Raw genomic sequence first — 23744 nt, forward strand, 5'->3', positions numbered from 1 at the left:
TAATCAGAACACCCCCCCTCACCAGTGTAACATTACCCCCTCCTCCCTTCCCATTCTCTGCCTGTATTCGAGACAGGCATTCTACTACAGTTATTTGTTTTTAAGTTCAGTAAGATGTATTTTTTTCCTTAAAGGTTAATAAGAGTAAAAAAATATAGTAAAAGTAAATAGTTTGATAGTGGCAATTGCCATTGTTTGCATAGGTCCAGAAAAATGGGGAAAATGGAAAAAAATATACTTGACCTGATTACAAAAGGGCCTCACCCTAGAAGTTTATTGGCATAAGACCGACTCTGGGTTCCAGGCAAACCAGTCCGTCCAACCTGAGTCATTCTCCATGGTCCCGGTGAAACTTCTTCACATTTTAGCTATTGTTAGTATCAGATTCTTATATTTAAAGACTCTGGAATCTGTGCATTTCTTTCATTGATGTCAGGCTGATGTGGTTTTAGCATACCATTAATTGCGGAGCAATCTGCCATGCATGCAGACTGGTGCTGAGTTGTCTGGGTGTTGGGAGCACTCTTTGGAGTAAGTCAATGCCAAAGCAGTGGTAGGTCTTCCCTTGTAGAGGCTTGGATCCTGGTAATGTTATAGACAATTGTGGTTGTTTCCATAGATGGTATTCATTGTTCAGGTGTGTGTGTGGGCGATGCCCATTCTTCTGAGGCCTAAGCCAAATCATTATGCCAATGTTCAGGGTAAAGGCCTAATTACATTACCAAATTAGTGTTCCCATCTCTATTAGATATGAACTTGTTTGCATATGTATTATTTTCCCATTTTAATGTGCCAATGCAAAAGAGAAGCAATGCCACAAGATATTGTTGGTGCATTTGGGGGCCGACGAATAAAGTCCAACATACCCCATAACTTGGTTCAAACATGAAATCTATACAGAGATACTCTTCTAACAGTATTGCTTATAAAACAGATCTCAAAGAGGGGAAATCACCAATCAAATAACAAATTCAGTGGGCAAAAATTGTCGCTATATGAGGATGTTCGAAAAGAGTTATAGATGTTAAGGGAATACATCTGAGATATGCAAAGGAGATACACGTGTCCCTTTTATGTTTTAGAAATAGTTAAGAGGGAGGGGGGCGTTTCTGAGACATCACCTTTGGTCTGTGATTTGGACAAGTGAAGAGCACATGGAGCCATATCCTCCCCTTGTTGCCTGCTGAAGCTTCCGACTCCCAAGAGGCGTTTGCTTCCTAATTGCTGGAAGTTGAAAGTTCACCAGTACCCTCCCAGCCCCTTGCAGGAACAAGGAAGCCTCGGATCTCTTTTAAATTACACCTCACTGAAACCCACTTTCTGGGACCATGAGCAGGTGTCCAGGAATAATCCTGGGGACGAGGAGGAAGGAGAGAGAAGGCTGTGGGGGGCAGCCGAGGCCACATCTTCACCTTATCTTGGCCAAAAAGCCTATAGCATGGAACCTTGCCGTGACATGTTGCCTGCTGAAGCTTCAGACTCCACCCAAATTATTACTGTAAAAGATATGTAATCCACCTTGGCCAAAACAAAAATCATTAGTACAGAAAAATGGTTAAATGTGGGGTGACAAGAGATGGGAGTGAGGGAGTAAAGGAATAAAGTGAGCTTCTGGATGGCTTTCAGATTATGACAAGCAGATGAAACACAATGATATCCAAATATTTGTCATTATGTTCCTTCAAGGGACCCACCTCGCTGATTTGTCCAACCATGTGGCCAGGAAAAGCCCTGGAGCTCCGGAGGAAGGAGGTAGAGGGGTGCTGGGGTGACCCATATCCCGCACCCCTTCCTAGGCCTGGTTAAAGAGGCCTTTGGCATGGCAGAGGGCTGCCAAACGCCATGCTGGCAGAACCTCCCAGCTCCCAGGAAGGAAGGAGATCCCTCCTGAGCTAGAAGGCTGGAAGGTCAGAGCCCCCACCCCAGACCCTCCCTTTGGAGCCGGGAGGGAAATGGGGAAAGCCTAAGGAAACCGATAAGTTCCTCCAAGGGACAGACCTCGCTGGCTTGCCCAGCCATGTGGCCAGAAAAAGCCCTGGAGGTCCAGAGGAAGGAGGTAGAGGGGTGCTGGGGTGACCCATGTCCCGCACCCCTTCCTAGGCCTGGTTAAAGAGGCCTTTGGCATGGTGGGGGGCTGCCAAAAGCCAATCTGGCAGAACCTCCCAGCCGAGCTTCTTTTTCTTGTTCAGTTGGTTTTAATTTGGGAATTACAGGGCTAGGTAACAGTAAGATTCTTGAAACACAAAATTTGATATGTTCCAGTTGGAATTATAACAATAAACCATTGATCTAATTTGTATTATCCAAATTAATTGAAATAACTGATAGTCTACACAGCAGAGAGAAATTCAAGACACATATTTTTATTACAACATAATAAACTATAACATTATGTTTAAATGGAAATTTAGAACTTAAAGATTTTTTTAGAATTACCATATAAATGGGCCAGAGCATTAGGGCCTTTGTTTTGCAGACAGCTGACCTAGGATGGACCTAGGTTTGATACCTGGCATCCTGTATGACCCCCAAAGCCAGGGGCAATTTCTGAGTGCATAGCCAGGAGTAACCCCTGAGCATCAACTGGTGTGGCCTGAGAAACAAAACAAAAAAAAATTAAAAAAGTATTATCATAAAAAATATACCAGTTAACAAATTTTGAAAAATATTAGGACAATTTAATTAGAAAGGGGCTATTTTGTTATATTATTCTCATAAGTTTTATGAAATAAGTTATTTGAGGAAAATGAAATAAACATCAAGCACATCTTAAGAGATACAGTATGTATGTTATATATGTATATTATATGTTTATGTATATATGTCAGGCACAATTATAACTTTATATTTGCAAGAATTGAAGTGAATTTGGTAATACTGGTACAACCACATACTTAATGTATTTGTTTATTGTTGTTGTTTTATTTTTTGAGGGGTGCCACCCCCAGTGACACTTAGGGGTTACTTGTGCTATACACTCAGAAATCGCTCCTCCCTTCATGTAGTTCTTAATAAATGTTATAAACGATAATTTATTTCTTTAACTTGAGAGCTTTACAAAGTTAAAAAAAGAGATCTACTAATTATCTTGGAAGATATAGATGTTTAAAAAGAGAATATAGATGTATCTTTTGTCCAATTGAGACAAAAATAGAGAAACCCATATTTTCAAACTTCAGTCCTTTCTCCTTCCCAAATGTTTGCCAGTTCAAGGAGAATTTTACTGTTCTGTTTTATTTTTAAAAAGGCAAACATCTGAAGCCATTAAGATGAAGTAATTCGGGCCGGGCGGTGGCGCTAAAGGTAAGGTGCCTGCCTTGCCTGCGCTAGCCTTGGACGGACCGCGGTTCGATCCCCCGGTGTCCCATATGGTCCCCCAAGCCAGGAGCAACTTCTGAGCACATAGCCAGGAGCAACTCCTGAGTGTTACCGGGTGTGGCCCAAAAACAAAAACAAAACAAAAAAAAAGATGAAGTAATTCTATTTTTCCTAGCTCTCCTTCCTTTTTACAAATATCTTGTAATGGGAAAAATGCAAAAATAAAACTAGACAACCTCTAAATTGTGAAAAAAAAAGAGGGTGACTGCCTAAGCACTTTGAAGCTTCAACTGTTCACCACTATTATTTTGTGGAACATTTAAATTTTGTTTTTATATGCTGGGGATGTCACATATGACAGTGTTCAGGAATTACTCCTTGCTCTGTGCTCAGAAACCAACCTGGTAATTCTCAGGATTGGGGATTGAACCTGGGACAACTGTATGCAAGGTTATAGAAAAGACCCAAGTAAATGGGAAAAGTTCTGATAAAATAGCTAAGCATTATTAGTGTACCCTGACAAGTGCCAGTGCTCTAGGTCCCCAAGCAGCACCAAGTCCTTTTGTTCTTATATTAAGCTGAGAAGTTTATGCACCTCAAATGAAATAGTGCCTAAGATACAAAAGACACCAATAGAATGGGAGAAACTTTTCACCCAATAACCATCAGGTAAGGGGCTAATATTGAATATATACAGGGTACTGACAGAATTTAACAAGAAAAAAAATCTAACCCCCATCAAAAAGTGGGGAGAAGAAATGAACAGAAACATCAAAGAGGAAATACAAATAACCAAAAACGCACATGAAAAAATCCTCCACATCACTAATCATCAGGGAGATGCAAATCAAAACAATAAGGTACCATCTCACTCCACAGTGACTAGCACACATCACAAAGAACATTCAGTGCTGGCGGGGATTTGGAATTTGGAGAGAAAGCACATTCACTACTGGTGGGAATGTCATCTACACCAGTCATTTTTTTTTTTTTAATGTGCCTGGCTTTGTGTTCAGAAATCGCTTCTGGCTTGGGAACCATATGGGACAACAGGGGATTGAACCACACAGTCTGTCCTAGGCTAGCACTGGCAAGGCAGATGCCTTACCGCTTTGGACATTGCTCCAGCCCCTAGTTCCTACTTTATGGAAAAATATATGGAGATTCTCAAAAAAAAAAAAAAAAAACCTGAACATTGAGCTCCCATATGATCCAGCTATACCACTCCTAGGGATATAACCTAGGAACCAAAAATACAATTCAAAAATTTCTTCCTCACATCTATATCCATTGCAGCACTATTTACAATAGCCAGATTCTGTAAACAACCAAGATGCCCTTCAACAGACGAATGGCTAAAGAAACTGTGGTACATATACACAATGCAATATTATGTAACCACCAGGAGAGATGAAGTCATGAAATTTTCCTATACACAGTTGTACATAGAATCTCTTATGTTGAGTGAAATAAGAGGGAGAGAGATAGACATAAAATAGCCTCACTCATCTACGGTTTTAAGAGAAATAAAATAAATTATTGTAATAATGCTCAGAGACAAAGGATTGAGGCCTGGTTCATGTTATGAAGCTCACTATAAAGAGTGGTGAATGCAGTTAGAAATAACTACACTGAGAACTATGATGACAATGTTAAGGATTGAGAGAATTCGAATGCCTGTCTCTTCTACAGGCGGGGGTGGGGGGGTGGGTGGGATGTGTGGGAGAGATTGGGGACATTGGTGATGGGAATGTTGCACTGGTGAAGGGGGGTGTTCTTTTTATGTCTAAACTTAACTACAATCATGTTTTTAATAAAGGTGCTTGAATAAATATATTTTTAAAAAGATTAAAAATAAATTATAATTTAACACTATGTACAAATATTAACACAAATAAAGACATGTATGTTACACTAATGTTTTAAATTATGTAGAAGAAAATGTAATTGACACATCCTAGGACCTAAGCATTTGAGATAAACTAGAGCTCATTTTCAATGTAAAAAAAAACTAATAAATTCATAGGCTACATAAAATTAAATGTAAAAAACATAAATAAACACACCGGGCTACATAAAATTGGATACTTTATATAATAAAATGTTTCCAAAATAGCCTCAAACAAACCAAAAAAACTCTAGAAATGGAAAAAGTTTTGTGCACAACAATGTATTTATACAAAAATAACAAAATCAAGAAATGCAGTTAAAAAATAGGCAAACAACCAGAATAAACATTCTACAGAGGAAAAGGAAATCTCATGGATCACAGACCAATAATAGAGAAATATATTCACAATACTTAAGTTGCCATATGTTTTATATCCAGAATATAAAACATTTATTACGGTTGAATAATAAGAAAAAACTCAGAGTTTAATAATAAGGTTTAAAGAGGCAGGAAAGATAGCAGAGTGGTAGGGCATTTGCCTTGCAAGCTGCCGACCCAGGACTTCCAGTGGTTTGAATCCCGGCATTCCATATGCTCCCCCGTGCCTACCAGGAGTGATTTCTAAGCAGAGAGCCAGGAGTAACCCCTGAGCGCTGCTGGGGAGCCCCCCGCCCCCCAAAAAAAAGGAAAAAATAAGGATTAAAAATGTTTTAAAGAGATATCTTTCAGATAGATACAGATGGACAATAAAAAGTACATGAAATTTACTTTTTATTTTTCTTCATCAAATGAAAATTACAATGCAATAAAATATTTAAGCATAATGCTTATAATTAAAGAAAAGTTTATTTTTTTCTTTATTTAATTTTTTATTTGAATTCCATGTGCTCAGGATAAAAAATTTCCCATAATTTTCCCAGTAATCACTTATTATATGATTCAATTTTGAAATTTCTATTCTATTCCTATTCATATTATTAAATACAGGAAACACAGAGTTCCTTTCTTTTTTTAAGGATGTATCTATTTATTATTATTTTTTTTATAAATCTTCTTTCTCTAAATATAAATAATAACGTATTTCTCAGGAAACTTCTACAAGCTTTCTACTGCCTCCTATGTCTTTTAATATATTCCATGTACCAGAGTACACTTTTTTTTGTATTTCCATCTTTTTTAAATATTTTTTTATTTAAACAGCTTGGTTACAAACATGATTGTGGTTGGGTTTCAGTCATATAAGATGACACCGTCCCATCACCAGTGTAACATTCCTAGAGGAGAGATATTTGGGTCATTGGAGAAAAGTTTAATATCATGAATGTTAGCTAGATTATGGAGTGACTAAATACTTTACATTGTTGTTGGAAGTGAATGCAAATCGGCATTCTTTAAACTTCATTGCAACTTGTACAGTTAATGACATCTATACTATGTGACTTATAATTTCTACTCACTGGCACTTTATTATTGTTCAATTACCATAACAAGTGATCACAAACATAGAAATTGAATTGTTTCTAAAAGTTATTATTTTACAATAATAGAAATTCAGGAGGACAAAATGGAATTCAATGAACCAAGACCAAGGTGAAGCCAATGTTATTTTCCTTGAAGAAACCCTAGACAGAAATTAGTTTTGTGACAGTTTAGTTTGTAAATACTTTCTAATTTTGGATTATGACTTCTTTCTACTTTCAAATACAATCATTAGCACAACATCCTGATACTTTTTCTCCTGTTTCATTCTTTAGATTTAGGTTGCTTGTGATTACATAACATTGACTAGGAGGCTCACGACCAGCTAGCTATGAACATGAATGCCATCTGCTAACTTTCATTCTCTTCACCACATAACTATATTATTCACAGTTTCTGGAAACTAAATCTGTATTTTTAATGACTTTTTGATTTTATGATCACAAGTTACTCCTAAGCCAATACTAGTTTTCTTTGAAACTTAGCCTTTTTATTAAAAACCGAGTCCTTCATTTTTAATTGAATACAAATGAGCTCTGCCCACTTAAGAGAGAATTTGAACTAAGTCTTTGAGCTACTTTATTTCTCTTCATTCTCGGGTTCCTACATTGTGTGAATCTTTGAGCACCAAACCAAGGTGGAGAGCCTGGACGTGTGTGAGTGCCATATGTCTCAGATTTTTGCATAATCAATTTTGAACAGATTGTAACAGTGCCCAACAGTTTAATTTTTTGCCCTTAAATCATTTAGTAGAAAATTAAAGTAGAGCTGGAGTATGTTTTCACCACTGAGATATTGAAAAATAAAATATTTCAATAAAAATCATCGCATCTTAAACTTTTGATAATTTTGATACATAATACTTTTTGGAGAAGTTTAATTAATTAAACTACTACTAATGAACCATGGGAACTCCTTGCATGACTGATTTTTTAAGAAACTATTTTATACAGTGATTATTGTGAAAATGAAATTGTAGCATAGAAGTTTATTTAGAATAAGCCCTGTTTTGGGGAAATTATCCAGTCTATGAGTAAAGATACTAATACTAATAGAGTAATACTACTGTTGATATGTGGGTATTGATTACGTTACCCAATATTTACATTTATTTTTTAATATTATTCATTTATTCATTAACCAATAGCCACTTTAGTTTTCATTACCATCTTCAACATGTATTTCACACATTTTAAGAATTAATAAATATGTTTTAGAAAATAATATTTTTTCCACACAGTTTAAAAGAAAGAACTAAGGAAATCAAAAAGATGTTGCTGTGGACTGGATCAAAAGTACAGTGAGTAAGTAAGGTGCTGACCTGATCTCCAGTACCAGTCCTCCCAGCAACACTAGACTGATCTCTGAACACATATTCAAAAGTAAACTCTGAGCACATCAGATGTGCCCCAAAGAACAAAGCAAAACAAAACAAAACCCCCGAAGATTCTTGGTGTTACCTTTCTACTCTTTTTTTGTTCTTATTGCTTGTATTCTTTCATTTCTTCATTTATCTTCCATCAATCCAAACATATTCCCCTCTATTTCCACAATTTTTGTAAAATCTAATATGTACATAGTTCTATGTAGGCCTTTAACAGTATAAATATTAAGTTTCTGAACATAAGTTTTTAATGATAATGTTATAAATTTTTTACTTTTTATTTTTGTCCAAGTTTTTCACAGTTGTATTTCTGTAACACAGGGACAGCCATTCCTACCACCAGTGTTGACCTCCCTTCACCATAGTTTCCAGTATGCATTCTGTACCTCCATTATTGCCACCTAGACTGCTAGCATAACAGGTTCATTTTTTGTGTAGCTTGTTATAGTTTGGGTCTCTTGATCCTACTGTCTTTGACATTGGTTTGGATATTTAGGGCTGACTATTTTTAATTCCACTCTATGCACCTGGGACTATTTGACCCCTGGGTCCCATCCACTTTTTTTTCTTTTCTCAGTTTGTAGGGAGACACATAAATGTGAGGCAGAACCAGATGATTCATGTTCTATGGTTCTTTAAAAAAAATAAATATAAAGGCTGGGACCCTATCAAGAAGCTATAAATATAAATAAATTTTAAAGAAAAAAAAATAAAATAAAAAATAAAAATGGAGGAGTAGATGTGGCAAGTGTTTTCTTGTTTTTGATTTTTTTTTCCTTTGCATATGTACAGTAAACAGTGAGGAAATTTTTCTTGACCTAAAAGATACAGGGTGTCTCCACCCTTGGAGCACGCTGTCACAAGACTGACTATAGGCTCTGAACATATTAACTGTCAAACCCCAAGGGCTTTCTTCATGGTCTCAGGAAAAGTTCTGTCATTTGCAGTTGTCAGAGTCATTCTAAACTCAATATGTTTTTATCTAGTGGCTTCAGAGATGTATAAAAAAATCAATGTTTTATAAAATATAAAATCACTGTAATAGATCTACATATGAAGTCCACAGGCATTAAAAGGAACATTTAGGGCTACACAGATCCACTTCCATCACATTTCTTTCTCTTAAATCCTTCATATTACAATTCGGTCTAGTGATTAGTCTTTGATAGAACAAAATTAATTTGGAGTTATGTATCCCCTCCTTTTATTCTTGCAAGATATATGCATCAGACAAAACTTTCATAGCATTCTGACCTCAATCTAACTTCTGTGTACTATTTTGCTTGATCCTGAAAATGACATTGGCTAGTATAACATAAATAATTAAAATTTTAATCTCAACAGTGGCTACATATATTTACTTATGCTAAGTTATTTGGTAATACACTTAATTTTACTGGTCTTTTGTGTTTTGTTTTTTGTGTATTAATGAACAAAACAGATAGAGGTGAAAGAAGGAAAAGAAGTAGGGGAGTAGGAGTAAAAGGGTAAAAGCTAGAGCAGAAGATTGTGTTTAACTAATGAAAATAGGAGGACAAAATTTGGAGATGAACAGAATTTTAAAATAGACAAAAATTTATTATTTATTTATTTTGGTTTCTAGGTCACACTCGGTGACACTCAGGAGTTACTCCTGGCTATGTGCTCATAGATTGCTCCTGCCATGGGGTACCATATGGGACACCAGGGATCGAAGACAAGTCCATCCTTGGTCAGCTGAGTGCAAGGCAAATGCCCTATTGCTGTGCTATTGCTCCTGCCCTGTAAATGATCAAAAGTTTTTAAAGAGACTAATATCATTATATTTTATTAAATCAAAATTAAATGTGGATTTTGATGCAGCAACATATATTAATTTAAATTCTATTTTCTTTATATTTTTCTGAGTGAAGTATAAAGAAAAGATTTCTTAATTTCTAAAAAAGCTTGGGGGTGACTCCTAATGATGCACAGGGGTTGTCCTTTGCTCTAAATTTGAATTACTCCTAGTGGTGCTCAGGGGACCATATAGGATGCCAGAGATGAATCTGGATATGCCATATGAAAAACAAGAAAGAAAAACAAGACCTATCTCTCCAGCACCAAACATAGAACTTATTTCATCATCTTGGCTCATTTTGTAAGAGAACTCAACATTTCTAAAGGTAAATATGTTCAAGAGGTTTATTATATGAGTACCTGAAGATGACAACTACTAAAATGAAGAAATACAGAGTAATTGGTAAAGAACAATCACTGAGTTTCAATTACCTTATAAGAAGTGAATTTATTTTTTGATATTACTTTAAATCTACTTAGAAATTTAGTCATTGAGTTACTGCTTACTGTCATTTTAATTCAACGAGAAATGAAAGTATACCTTGAATGTTCCTATTCAAGTATGAATGTTTAAATGTATCTATGTTTATGCTGAAATCCACTAATTTTATCTAAATACATATAAGTGGTTGATTTCATCAATCTGCCTTCGTTTTATGGATGTCTCTGGGAAGAATGTCAGGTAGTTCACAGAATAAAAGAGTACTAAGCGTTTTAGCAGTCCTCACATCATATTTTGGTCATGAGTCTGGGAGAAACCTAATCTTTTTCTATAACTATATCCAGTTTTACTCTGAAAACAAGCCTTCACATAAAACAGTCAAAATGAATATCAAAGCTCCCTAATACATTTCCTAATTTTAGAACTTGCATTTTCTTTTTTTATTTATAATTTTTATTGTAACCAATGTGAATTACAAGTCTTTCACATTATATTTAAGGTACATAATGACAGTGAATTAGGGCCATTCCGACCACCAGTGTTGTCCTCCCTCCACCCCTGTTCCCAGCATGCATCCAATGCTCCCCCCCTTTGCACCTTAGAATGCTAGTGTAACAGGACCCATTTGTGTATAGCTTATTGAAGAATAAGGATATTGATTCTGTTGTTGTTGACTTTGGGTTTGGTATTTTGTCTGATCATTTTTTTAATTTCCACTCAAATTTTATGCAGCTGTTTGCTCCTGTTATCATCCACTTTTTATTCCCCTCAATTAATGAGGCAGAACAAAATGATTCAAGTCTGTAGGTATGTTGGGAAAAAAACAAAACAACAACAGAAAATCAGCAATGGCAAAAAGAACAACAGCAACAAGAAAAAAAAACAATAAGAAGAAAGAAAAGAAAAGGAAAGAAATAAAGGGAGGGCTAGTGTGGTAAGGTTTTGCTTTTGTTTGTTTGTTTGTTTTGCATAGGCACAGTAAATATTGGGATATTAGAAAGGAAATTCCCTTGGCCTAAGAGATGCAGGGTTTCTCCACTCCTGAAGCATACTGTCGTGTGAACAACTACAAGCTCTGTACACACTAGTTTTCACATCTCAAAGTCTTTTTATGGTGCCAGAAAATGTTCTGCTCAGTGAAGCTGACAGAATCTGTCCTCTGTGATTAGAGATCTTGGTATTTGCACAGGTCATAGGGTGAAGTCTAGGATAGTCTTTATGGTTCTGAAGTTCTACTTCATCACAGTTATTAGTGATCTTGGTTTTTGGACAGATCCTAGAACAAGGCCTAGTATAGAGTCTTTCCTTATGGTTCCAGAAGTTCTGTTGAGTCATGGTTGTCAAAGTCAGACCTCTGGAATTAGATATCTTGGTTTCTTTTTATGTTTTTTTTTTGTTTTGTTTTTGTTTTTGTATTTTTACAAATCCTAGGCTGGAGCCTAGACTAGGACATTACTTATTGGTCCAGGAAGAGTTCTGCTCAGTCGCAGTTGTCAAAGTCAGTCTTCTGTAATTAGGGATCTTGTTTTTGTACAGATCAAAGGATGGTGTGTTTACTGGTTTCAGCTTACCGTTAGGTGATGATGGGGCATCCTGCTCTTAGATCAAGTTGTTATTGTTTCCTCGTCTTCATCAGGATGTCATATCAACCTGGCACAGGTTGGTGCCAAACAATATTAGGAACTCCCTGGAGGTGAGGTAGGGAGCGATTCCTGGTGTGGTTTCAGTGAACTGTGTTGGTTCTATAGTTGGCATCTGGGTTTTGGGGTTGGATGGTGATTTCCAATCACATAAAGTCTAAGTCGAGTTAGAACTTGCATTTTCTTAGTGGAACTTCTTTGTTTATTAAATTAACCTCTGATAAGTCACCTCTGCTTCATTTGGTTTCAGTAAATCATTTGCCATTGAATTTAAACATGAATTAAAATCAGAAAAATGTAAAACATAGTTAACCAGGATCTATGCTATAATATATCTTTCAGAGAATGAGATATAAGTTAAAATCATGCAGAATGAGGAAAAGTTCATTTTCTGTAAGATGGGATTCTGAACAACAAAAAAATAAATAAATTTCTAATAATGTACTTTACGTATGAAGTACACTAGATAGAATCACTTCCTAATCCGTGAGTACTCTTATTCATGTTATTATAGTGAAAGGGTTTTTCCTATCACTTTAGACAATTTGCCATTTTCTGTTGTCTCTTCAATATTAAAAGCTAGTAACTCACTGGTATCTTATTTATACTGTTTTCTTTTAACTCCATTTTCATTTTATTTTATGACTTTTACAATTTAGTGATTCTACCAAAGCAAACCAAGATACAAAGGGACTCAATTTTTAAAACCTTTAAAACTCCATTTTTAAAACAGTGAAGTTAATTTTATAGTCATTTCTCATGTTCTAAATATAAATTCTTGATGTAGATTGGTATAATATGTTTCTTCTATTTTATTCTTTCTTATGCTCAATGTTTTAATGAAACTATTAAATTACCCAAATATATTTTAGAATTAACATATGAACGAATTCAGATTGACATGAGTTCAATCCAATTTAAGCAATATTGTAATTTTATAACTTAGTAAATTGAGCTTTATTTCTCATTTATAAAATTAAGAAATAAAATTCTTCTATCTCAGGGTTGTAAGTTTTTTTGTTTTGTTTTGTTTTTGTGTTTGGACCACACCCTGTTATGCTCAAGGGTTACTCCTGGCTCTGCACGTAGAAATTGTTCCTGGATCAGGGACCATGTAGGATTCAGGAGGATCAAACCAATGTTCATCCTAGGTCAGCCCCATGCAAGACAAATGCCCTACCACTGTGGCATCTCTGGCCCCCTCAGGTTTTTTTGGATGGTGTTCTGGTTAACATTTTACTTTGATTAGGGGTTACTCCTGGTAGGTTTGAAAAACCATACTGAGTGCTTTGAATTGCACCTAATTTGGTGATGTGCAAGGTAAAGAACCTACCTGCTATACTATCACTAACTATGGCTCTTACATCACAATTTTTAAATAAATAATTCAGGTATAACATGGTTCTATTGCTATTACATGTATATATTATTTAAATATTTTAAACATTACATTTAAATATTTAAGTTATTAGAAACGTAAATATTTAGATGTATTTTATTTACATGTATGCATATATTAAACACATAGAAATAGTCTCACATAGTTTCCATACGCAAAGGTAAAGGTTATTTCATGTATCCTAACTTTGCAAAATGGAACATAATAAAGTCATAGTGTCCTTGCATTACTTATAATGGTCTCATCAATAAATATATCAACATACTTTTGGATCAGAGTAGTGACTTAGATGATAGAGCATGGACTTTAAAATATAATGTGCGGGTTTAAATTTTTAGCAATGCACGAGTTCCTTCACAAAGACCTGGGATAGTCCTGATTTCCTTGCAAAATATATTTGTTCTCAGCAATAGTAGGAGTGCCTTCTTAAAACAACTAACATACTTTGTATCAAAAACATTAGTACTTTTCTCTTCTTCAAACAAAACCACATAACTTGAACTATCTAGTCCCACCTCCCAACTAGAGCAGAAAATAAGGGAGGTACCAAGAGCAAACAGGTGTAGGACCACTAAGTAGTTATCTAGGCACAGAGGGGACCACTTATTCTGGCAGCCCCAGGGGTGAGGGAGGATATGGGAGGTAGGACAGGAACGGAGGTGGAGGGAGGACAATTCGGTGATGGGAATTCCCCTGATTTTACCTAAAATATTATTGTCAATGATATGTAGGCCACTATGATTAAAATAAAAATTATGGGCCCAGAGAGATAGCACAGCGGAGTTTGCCTTGCAAGCAGCCGATCCAGGACCAAAGGTGGTTGGTTTGAATCCCGGTGTCCCATATAGTCCCCCGTGCCTGCCAGGAGCTATTTCTGAGCAGACAGCCAGGAGTAACCCCTGAGAAACGCCGGGTGTGGCCCAAAAACCAAAAAAAAAATTATATTAAAAAAAGAAAAGTCAAGATATAAAACAAATATAAAATCCAAAACATTAAGTTAATATATTTTTTGTGTGTAGGATATACACCAAAGGGAAAAAGTCTAATAAACCATTTTATGTAAGGTAAAAAATAACTCAAAAATCATCAAAACTACTGAACTACAATTAAATGTTGAAAGGAGTATTTAATAAAGAAAAATTTCAGAGTAAAAAAAAACAAAAACAAAAACATTAGTACATTGCTTTACATCACAACTATTGTATGTCTTTCCTGGAAGAGATTTCCTTTTGGTTGAAAATTTTCATTCCGTTTCTTAAACACAATTTTTTATTATTATTCAGCCTCACAAAATAACACTGATGCTTTACAATGTTTTTAACTTTCTAATTCAGTGCAAAAATTAGAGTTTGAATGCAAGTCATATTTCTTTTATATGTTTTAAACAATATGAATCATACAAATTGATGTATATTTGTGATTTTCTTAGAAAGTAATCATCATTTATTTTTGATCATATAATCTTTACCAAACAATGCATTTCACAATGTAGTTTATTATTTGATAGTCTTTTTGTTTTGTTTTGCTTTCGAGTTTAAGGAATAGTCTGTGCTGCGTGCTCAGAGGTTGCTCCTGGCTATCCTTGGGGGACAATGCATTACTTGGAATAACATGACCTGTTTCCTGCATGAAAAGCATGCAATCAATCCATTGAATTCTCTTTATGGCTCTATATTCTTCATAAAGCCAAGAGTCAATAAATAACTCTTGACACAATATTTGTTTCATTCAAGTGGGCAGTTGAAGTGAAATTATTTTTTCAAGATATTATTTTAAATAACACATTTGTCTGTGAATAGACTAGTAATTAGATGGGCAAAAACTTTACTGGTTAAAATAATCCTGAGTATATGAATTTTTCAAGTATTGTTAACTTAATACTTCAAAGCAGCTTTATTTTTTATATTTAGGATAATAAACATGTTCTCATCAGTGAATCACTAGATATTTACATTATAATGTTATTGCAAGAATAATAATTTGTTAAAGTACCACTCAAAGATTTCCTCAGACTTTGAATTCATGCACAAAATTAATCTGTTAACAAATCGCATTGCATATATTGGTTCAGATAATTAGAAGGGTTTTCTTTACTTTGCTAATTTGGGAATGCTAAAAGGTCAATATCTGGTCAGTGATTTTTGGTCCATTATATACTATTACTTATAGTGCTAGGGAAGATAAGGGTCTGTGCTTCTTTCTGGATCCCAGATATTCTTTTTTGTTCATGTGTTTTTATTTTTGAGCCATACCTAGCAGTCTTCAGAGCTTACTTCTGGTGCTTTTCTCTGAGTTCAATCCTAATATTATTTGAGGGACTTTTTGTGAGTCACTGATTGAACCAAGGTCACCAGGTGCAAGGTAACTTCTCCACTCACTATAATACTATAGTTCCAGCCACTTCAAAGAATATTTTTGAGGTTACTTTTCCCTAAGTGTTATTCCTTGGGACTGCATATATTCTTTCTATAATTCGATATATGCCAAATATCATAATTCCTAGCAAAGCAGAAAAAATAATCTCAATATCATTTTAGGAATAACAATTGTATTTGATCAATTTTTAAATATGTTAATAAGTACTTTGTACTTAGTGTATACTCATAGGAAAAAATAATTTCTTAATAAACTATAATATAAGCTTTTATCAATATCATTTCAGAATTATTTAAGGCTTTATAAGTAAAGCTTATTCATGATAATATAAAACAATCAAATAATTTGTGATTCACAGACATTTTGTTCATTAATAAAGACTATGTTACTGTCTTTTTTGGGCTACATTTGGCACTGCTTGGTACTTACTCCTGGCTCAGTGCTCGGAGATCACTCCTGATAGTGCCAGGGAACCATTTGGGTTGCTTGGGATTGAATTAAGTCCTCCATATGCAAGACAAATATGCAAGGCATAAATGTCTGACCCACTGTACTTCTATTTCAGCTCTAATACAAAATTATTTAAAATAGAAGTGGAAACTATTGGATCTTCCATAGATATTACAAATACTATAAACAAATCCCCCAGAATTTTTATTAATATGTTCAGATGATTTCCTTTTTGATTTCATCTCGGACCCACTGGTTGTTCAGTAGCAGGGTGTTTAATTTCCAATTGTTAAAGTTTTTCTTCTGTGTGGCTTTGTAGTTCACATCTAATTTCAGAGCCTTGTGGTCAGCAAAGGTAGCCTGCAAGATTTCTATCCTCTTGATTTTATGGAGGTATGTTTTATGTGTCAGCATGTAGTCTATTCTGGAGAATGACCCATGTACATTGGAAAAGAATGTGTATCCAGGTTTTTTGGGATGGAGTGTCCTGTATATATCTACTAGTCCTCTTTCTTCCATAACACTTTTCAGGGCTAGTATGTTTTTGTTGGGTTTCAGTCTGGTTGACCTATCAAGTGTTGATAGGGCTGTGTTGAAGTCTCCCACAATGATTGTGTTATTATTGATTTCTTCTTTCAGATTTGTCAGTAATTGTATTAGATAATTTGCTGGTCTCTCATTGGGTTGAGCACAGTTATAGAAATAACTACACTGAGAACTACCATAATCAAGTGAATGAATGAGGGAACTGGAAAGCCTGTCTGGAGTACAGGTGGGGGTGGGGTGGGATGGAGGGAGATTTGGGACTTTGGTGGCGGGAATGTTGCACTGGTGAAGAGGGGTGATCTTTATAGGACTGAAACCTTATCACAATCATTTATGTAATCAAGATATCCAAATAAAGAGAAAAAAAAATATGTTCAGATGAAATGTGGATGCTCCATAACTTAATACAAAACTGCTAACCCATCGATATATGCAAGTTGTTAACTCTCTTTCATCGAAGTTAGCCTAAAATAAGAACATTTTCTGTTGTATGTATTCAAGTAAATCTCCTAAACATGTAAATTGCAAAAGGTATTTATTTAGGTCTTTTCATTTTCTTGATAATCAAGAGTATGTAATTACTGGACAATATGAGTCCTTACTATATACTAGACATAAATAATTATTTAAGGAAATAAATTGTTTTTAATATACATGTATTCCATGTATATTTACAGAGATCAATACTGTATGAAATTGGGTTTTAGTTCTAGCAGAATAACTGTCCTTCCACTAATGGATGATTTATAATGGATAGCCAAGATCTTTAATATCATTATATCCTTCTATATTTTTGTCTCTTTATAACAAGTACAGTTACATATGTGGGCAAATATAGACTCTATGCATTAGCAAGCCATATCCTCAATTGAAATAAGTAAAATGCATTCTCCTTTAGTTTACTATGACAGTGGAGGGTTACTAACACAATGTCTAAACTTTTATTAATCATACATTTTCTGTAGAGCATTACAGATTTGAAAACAGAAAAGCACTTATTTTTACCATCATAGATGGCAAAATTTCTGCATCAAGTTTAGTCAAATAGAAAATCTTGATCTGTAGAATTATTGAGAATAAAGTCAAATGTGTAGAATAAATACAGGTCAATACTTTACAGTGTTTCAGAAAACATTACAATTTTTATACAACTGAACAAACATTCACCATTATTTTTAAGCCTAAATATGGGTTATTGGGACTCAAAATACAGCATCAGCTTTGAGTATGGTTACAATACAGCAGGAGTAACTTATAAGCAAACAACAATGACTATGCAGAATCATTGAGCTATTAACAAATTTGTGATCCTGTGAGATTGTGAACATGGATTTTATGTTCTTTGAGATACTAAATAAATATGTATCTTCTGGAGTCTCTTCCAAACTAATTGCTTTCTTAGCAGTTTTCCAACATCCCTTAATGACATCTCTGATATAACTGGACAAAACAGTTGTACAAAAACTAGCTCTAGACACATAAACTTGAAAATAGTTCTGAGGTCATTTTCTGCAAGCTGATCAATACAGACTGCACACTACACATCCACTCAGAATTTATTCCTGTAATTTATCTTTGCTTCGAGTGTAGCCATGGTTAATTACTAATCCATATTCATTGAACATCACAAATAAAGGCATAGTGAGGAGATGCTTCATGTACCCTCTCATCTACTGAGGAAAATAGTTATGGGCTCAAGTGTTCACTTTCTTTCAGTGTTGCTTGGCCTTCTTAAAAAAATAAAAAATATATTTTCTGAAGGCTATCAGATAATTTTCATGATGATACTTAGTAAGTAATGGCACTATTAAGAGGAATATAGGGGCCAAAGATACAGCACAGCAGTAGGCGTTTACCTTGCACATGGCCAATCCAGGAGAGACCTTGGTTTGAACCGGCATCCCATATGGTCCCCGAGCCAGGAGCAATTTCTGAGCACCTAGCCAGAAGTAATTCCTGAGAATCACTGAATCTGCCCCCCCAAAAAAGATAAGAACATAATTTAAATACTACCATATACTCTTAATATTTTTAAATAATTTTGTTATATTTCCAAATACAATACTGCCAATACTAAAAAGCTAATTGTATGGAATATAATTTATACTTGAAAAGACCTCTAAATTTATATGAACAATATAATTCTAAGGGCTTTTATTTAAACTACTATATATTTGCAAATCATCTTTGTTCAACACCAAAATTTATAGAAAGAAGAAATGATCTAATAATATTATCGTAAGAGGGAATAGAAATGCATATTTAGATAGATTTTATAATTCTTCAGTTTTTAATTAAAATGATGAAATAACTTTGTATGGTTTGGATCCTAAGTAAGAGCTATAATTAAACTGCATAATCAGTAATAATATTTGATATCCAATTATGCACATATACATATATTTACTTATAAAATATTTTAGCAGGTAAATGTTTTAATTTTTAAATATTCAAAAGAAGATTCAAAATGACATTAATTATATTATAATAGAAAAGCATTATCCAATTCTCCAATCCTCAATTTAAGATAGTTACATATTGTAAAAAAAATACAGAGGGACAGAGTAATAAGTAATACTACATCTTTCAGCTATTTTGCTAACGCTTATAATAAATAGTCATATGCATTATATGATTTAATCATTATAATTTAATAATTAAACAAGTCCTACATATATCTTTGAATTTGTAATAGACACCTTGTTTTTAATAGTAATAAGAATAAAAAATACTGAGACTGCTTGCATTGAAGCATCTCCATTAATTATCTATTGTAACCCATAAAAGATGAAGTTGAGATCTATATATTCTAATGAGAAACATGATTATAAAGTGATTACTCTGTCCATGATATCACAGGAAGTAACAAAGAAAGGTATCAAAAGAAGTAAAAGGCAAAGAGTGACCTGACTCAAATTCCTTTTTATTTTTATGTTTTTGCAAACCATGTTCTTTTTATGCATTTGCTTTTATTGAGGGAGTAGTACTACTTCCAGGCAGTGTTCAAGACTTTGGTGAACTTGTCAGGAGCTTCTACTTTCTATTTTAATACATATTAATGTATTTATAAATCTAAACTATTTTATAAAGACTTTTCATCATTAATACCACTACAAAGATTTATTTGACTTTGCTTTTAATATAATATCTGAAATTTACTCATTATTTTTATTTCATTTATTAGAATAAGAAAACCAATGTAAATTCATTAAATATGTTATGTTTTGTTGCTTACTTTCCTCTAAAATGAAATCACAAAATTGACAGGTATTCATCATTTTATGTTATGTTTTAACTCACCCATAATTTTCAGATCTTATAGATTTACGTTTTCTAAATTCTTAATTAATAAATGTAAGACCAACAGCCATGCTTTCAGTGCTCAGATATCATTAAACCTGGTACTGCGAAGGCCACAAACATAGATATTATATCAGGATCAGTCACATGCAAGGCAAGTGTCTTAACTCCTGTACTATCTATCTCTTAGGCTCCATCTCTGCTTTCACAAGGTTTTTGTTCATATTGTAGATTGACATTTTCATATAGTATGAGAGAATGTAAAAACTATAATCAGATAAAAACTATTCCCTCAAACTTGTATAAACTGCATCAGCTCTTTGATTCTTTATTAATGTCTTTATAAAATATCAAGGGATACACTTTAGAACAAACATTTTTTAAGTCTTGTCTAAATTTTTACAAGTATAAGGTTTTTTTTCCCATGAGCATTTCTGACCTAGGAGTTTATAGGTGAGAGCATCGAATTGTAGAGTGATCTACATGACTAGATGACTCTTAAGTTGCAGACCATGCATCTTAACATGAAATTATCTAATTACAAATCTAGTATTCTTTGTTTTTAGAAGCTAAAGATTATCCAGAGATTATAAAGTATTCCTTTTTTTCTTTATTTAAAAATCTTGATTACAAATATGATTGTGATTAGGTTTCAGTCATGTAAAGAACACCCCCCTTCACCAGTGCAACATTCCCACCACCAATGTCCCAAATGTACCTCCATCCCACCCCACCCCCACCTGTACTCCAGACACGCTTTCCATTTCCCTTATTTATTCACATGATTATGGTAGTTCTCTGTGTAGTAATTTCTATAACTGCACTCCCCACTCTTTGTAGTGAGCTTCATGGAGTGAGCTGGAAGTTCTAGCCCTCCTTTTATTGTCTCTGAGGATTGTTGCAAAAATGACTTTTGTCTTAAAACCCATAGATGAGTGAGAATATTCTGCATCTCTCTCCCTCTGACTTATTTCACTCAGCATGATAGATTCATTGTATATCCATGTATAGGAAAATTTCATGACTTCATCTCTCCTGACAGCTGCATAATATTCCATTGTGTATATGTACCACAGTTTCTTTAGCCATTCGTTTGTTGAAGGACATCTTGGTTGTTTCCAGAGCATGGCTATTGTGAATAGTGCTACAATAAATATAGGTGTGAGGAAGGGGCTTTTGTATTGTATTCTTGTGTTCTTAGGGTATATCCCTAGGAGTGGAATAGCTGGGTCAAATGGGAGCTCAATTTCCAGTTTTTGGAGGAAACTCCATATTGCTTTCCATAGATGCTGGACTAAACGACATTCCAACCAGCAGTGGATAATAGTTTCTTTCTCTCCACATCCCCGCCAGCACTGATTGTTCTCATTCTTTGTGATATATGCCAATCTCTCTGGTGTGAGATAGTATCTCATCATTGTTTTTATTTGCATCTCCTGATGATTAGTGATGAAGAGCATTTTTTCATGTGCCTTTTGGCCATTTGTATTTCATTTTTATCAAAGTGTCTGTTCATATCTTCTCCCCATTTTTGATGGGATTAGATGTTTTTTTTTTTTTTGAAAAGTTGTGTCAGTTCCCTGTATAATTTTGGATATTACCCCTTATCTGATAGGTATTGGGTGAATAGTTTCTCCCACACAGTTGGTAGGTCTTGTATCCTGGGCACTATTTCCTTTGAGGTGCAGAAGCTTCTCAGCTTAATGTATTCCCATCTGTTGATCTCTGCTTCCACTTGTTTGGAAAGTGCTGTTTCCTCCTTGAAGATGCCTTTAGTCTCAAAGTCATGGAGTGTTTTACCGACATGTTGTTCTATATACCTTATAATATCAGGTCTGATATCAAGGTCTTTAATCCATTGGGATTTTACCTTTGTACATGATGTTAACTGGGAGTCTATGTTTGCTTTTTTGCAAGTGGCTAACCAGTTCTGCCAGCACCACTTGTTGAAGAGATTTTCCCTGCTCCACTTAGGATTTCTTGCTCCTTTGTCAAAAATTAGGGGATTGTATGTCTGGGGAACATTGTCTGAGAACTCAAGCTTATTCCACTAATCTGAGGGTCTGTCTTTATTCCAATACCAGGCTGTTTTGATAACTATTGCTTTGTAGTACAGTTTAAAGCTGGGGAAAGTAATGCCTTCCATTTTTCTTTTTCCTAGGAGTGTTTTAGCTATTCGAGGGTGATTATTGTTCCAGATGAACTTCATAAGCGTTTGATCCACTTCTTTGAAGAATGTCATGGGTATTTTTAAGGGGATCGCATTAAATCTGTATAGTGCTTTGTGGAATATTGCCATTTTAATGATGTTAATCCTGCCAATCTATGAGCAGAGTATGTGTTTCCTTTCCATGTGTCCTCTCTTATTTCTTGGAGCAGAGCTTTATAGTTTTCTTTGTATAGGTCCTTCACATCTTTGGTCAAGTTGACTCCAAGATACTTGAGTTTATGTGGCACTAATGTGAATGACCTCCATCTCTTCCCTATCATTAATGGTGTATAAAAATTCCACTAATTTCTGTGTGTTAATTTTGTAGCCTGCCACCTTGCTATATGAATCTATTGTTTATAGAAGCTTTTTCTTTTGGTAGAGTCTTTAGGGTTTTCTAAGTAGAGTATCATGTCATCTGCAAACAATGAAAGCTTGACTTCTTCCTTTACTATCTGGATTCCCTTGGTATCTTTTTCTTGCTTGATCACTATAGCTAGCACTTTCAGTACTATGTTGAAGAGGAGTGGTGAGAGGGACAGTCTTGTCTTGTACCAGAATTTAGAGTAAAGGCTTTTAGTTTTTCTCCATTGAGGATAATATTTGCCATTGGCTTGTGATAGATGACTTCAACTAGATTGAGAAAGGTTTCTTTTATTCCTATCTTGCTGAGAATTTTGATCAAGAATGGGTGTTGGACCTTATCAAATGCTTTTTCTGCATCTATTGATATGATCATGTGATTTCTATTTTTCTTGTTGTTGATGTTGTGTATGATATTGATAGATTTACGGATGTTAAACCATCCTTGCATTCCTGAGATGAAACCTACTTGGTTGTAGTGTATGATCTTCTTGATGATGCATTGGATCCTATTTGCCAGGATTTTGTTGAAGATCTTTGCATCTGCATTCATCAGGGTTGTTGGTCTGTAATTTTATTTTTTTTGGCAGCATCTCTGTCTGGTTTTGGTATCAAGGTGATGTTGGCTTCATAAAAGCTGTTTGGGAGTGTTCCCGTTTTTTTCAGTTTCATGGAAGAGCCTGGCTAGGATCGGTAGTAGCTCTTTTTAAAAGATTTGAAAGAATTCATTAAGAAGCTTCCTTAGACTAGGTTCTAGCAGAAAATTAGGCATGCACAAATTGATTGAACTAAAGAGAATGTAATTGAGGAATTATTTGCATAATTGTAGAAAGATTATGAAATCCAAGTGATGATGTACTTCACACACTAAGAATAGCTGGCAGCTGTTAACTTTACTAGAATGGAAGTGGCAAGTGATTTCTAGAACTTGGTATTAAATAGAGCTTTGGACAAAAGTCAACCAACTGTATCTGTGAGGGAATTAAGCCCCTTGCCCAAGTGATAGCAAAACTGGGAAAAGACAAAGGAATAATTCTTGAGCTTCCTCTACTTCAGATAATTGTATTCTTTCCTGATATTTTCCATTGGTCATATGCTCTCCAGAGCTACAATTTGTGGGAGGAGTTCA

Source organism: Suncus etruscus, chromosome 14 (assembly GCF_024139225.1).
Source record: "Suncus etruscus isolate mSunEtr1 chromosome 14, mSunEtr1.pri.cur, whole genome shotgun sequence".
Lineage (NCBI taxonomy): Eukaryota > Metazoa > Chordata > Mammalia > Eulipotyphla > Soricidae > Suncus > Suncus etruscus.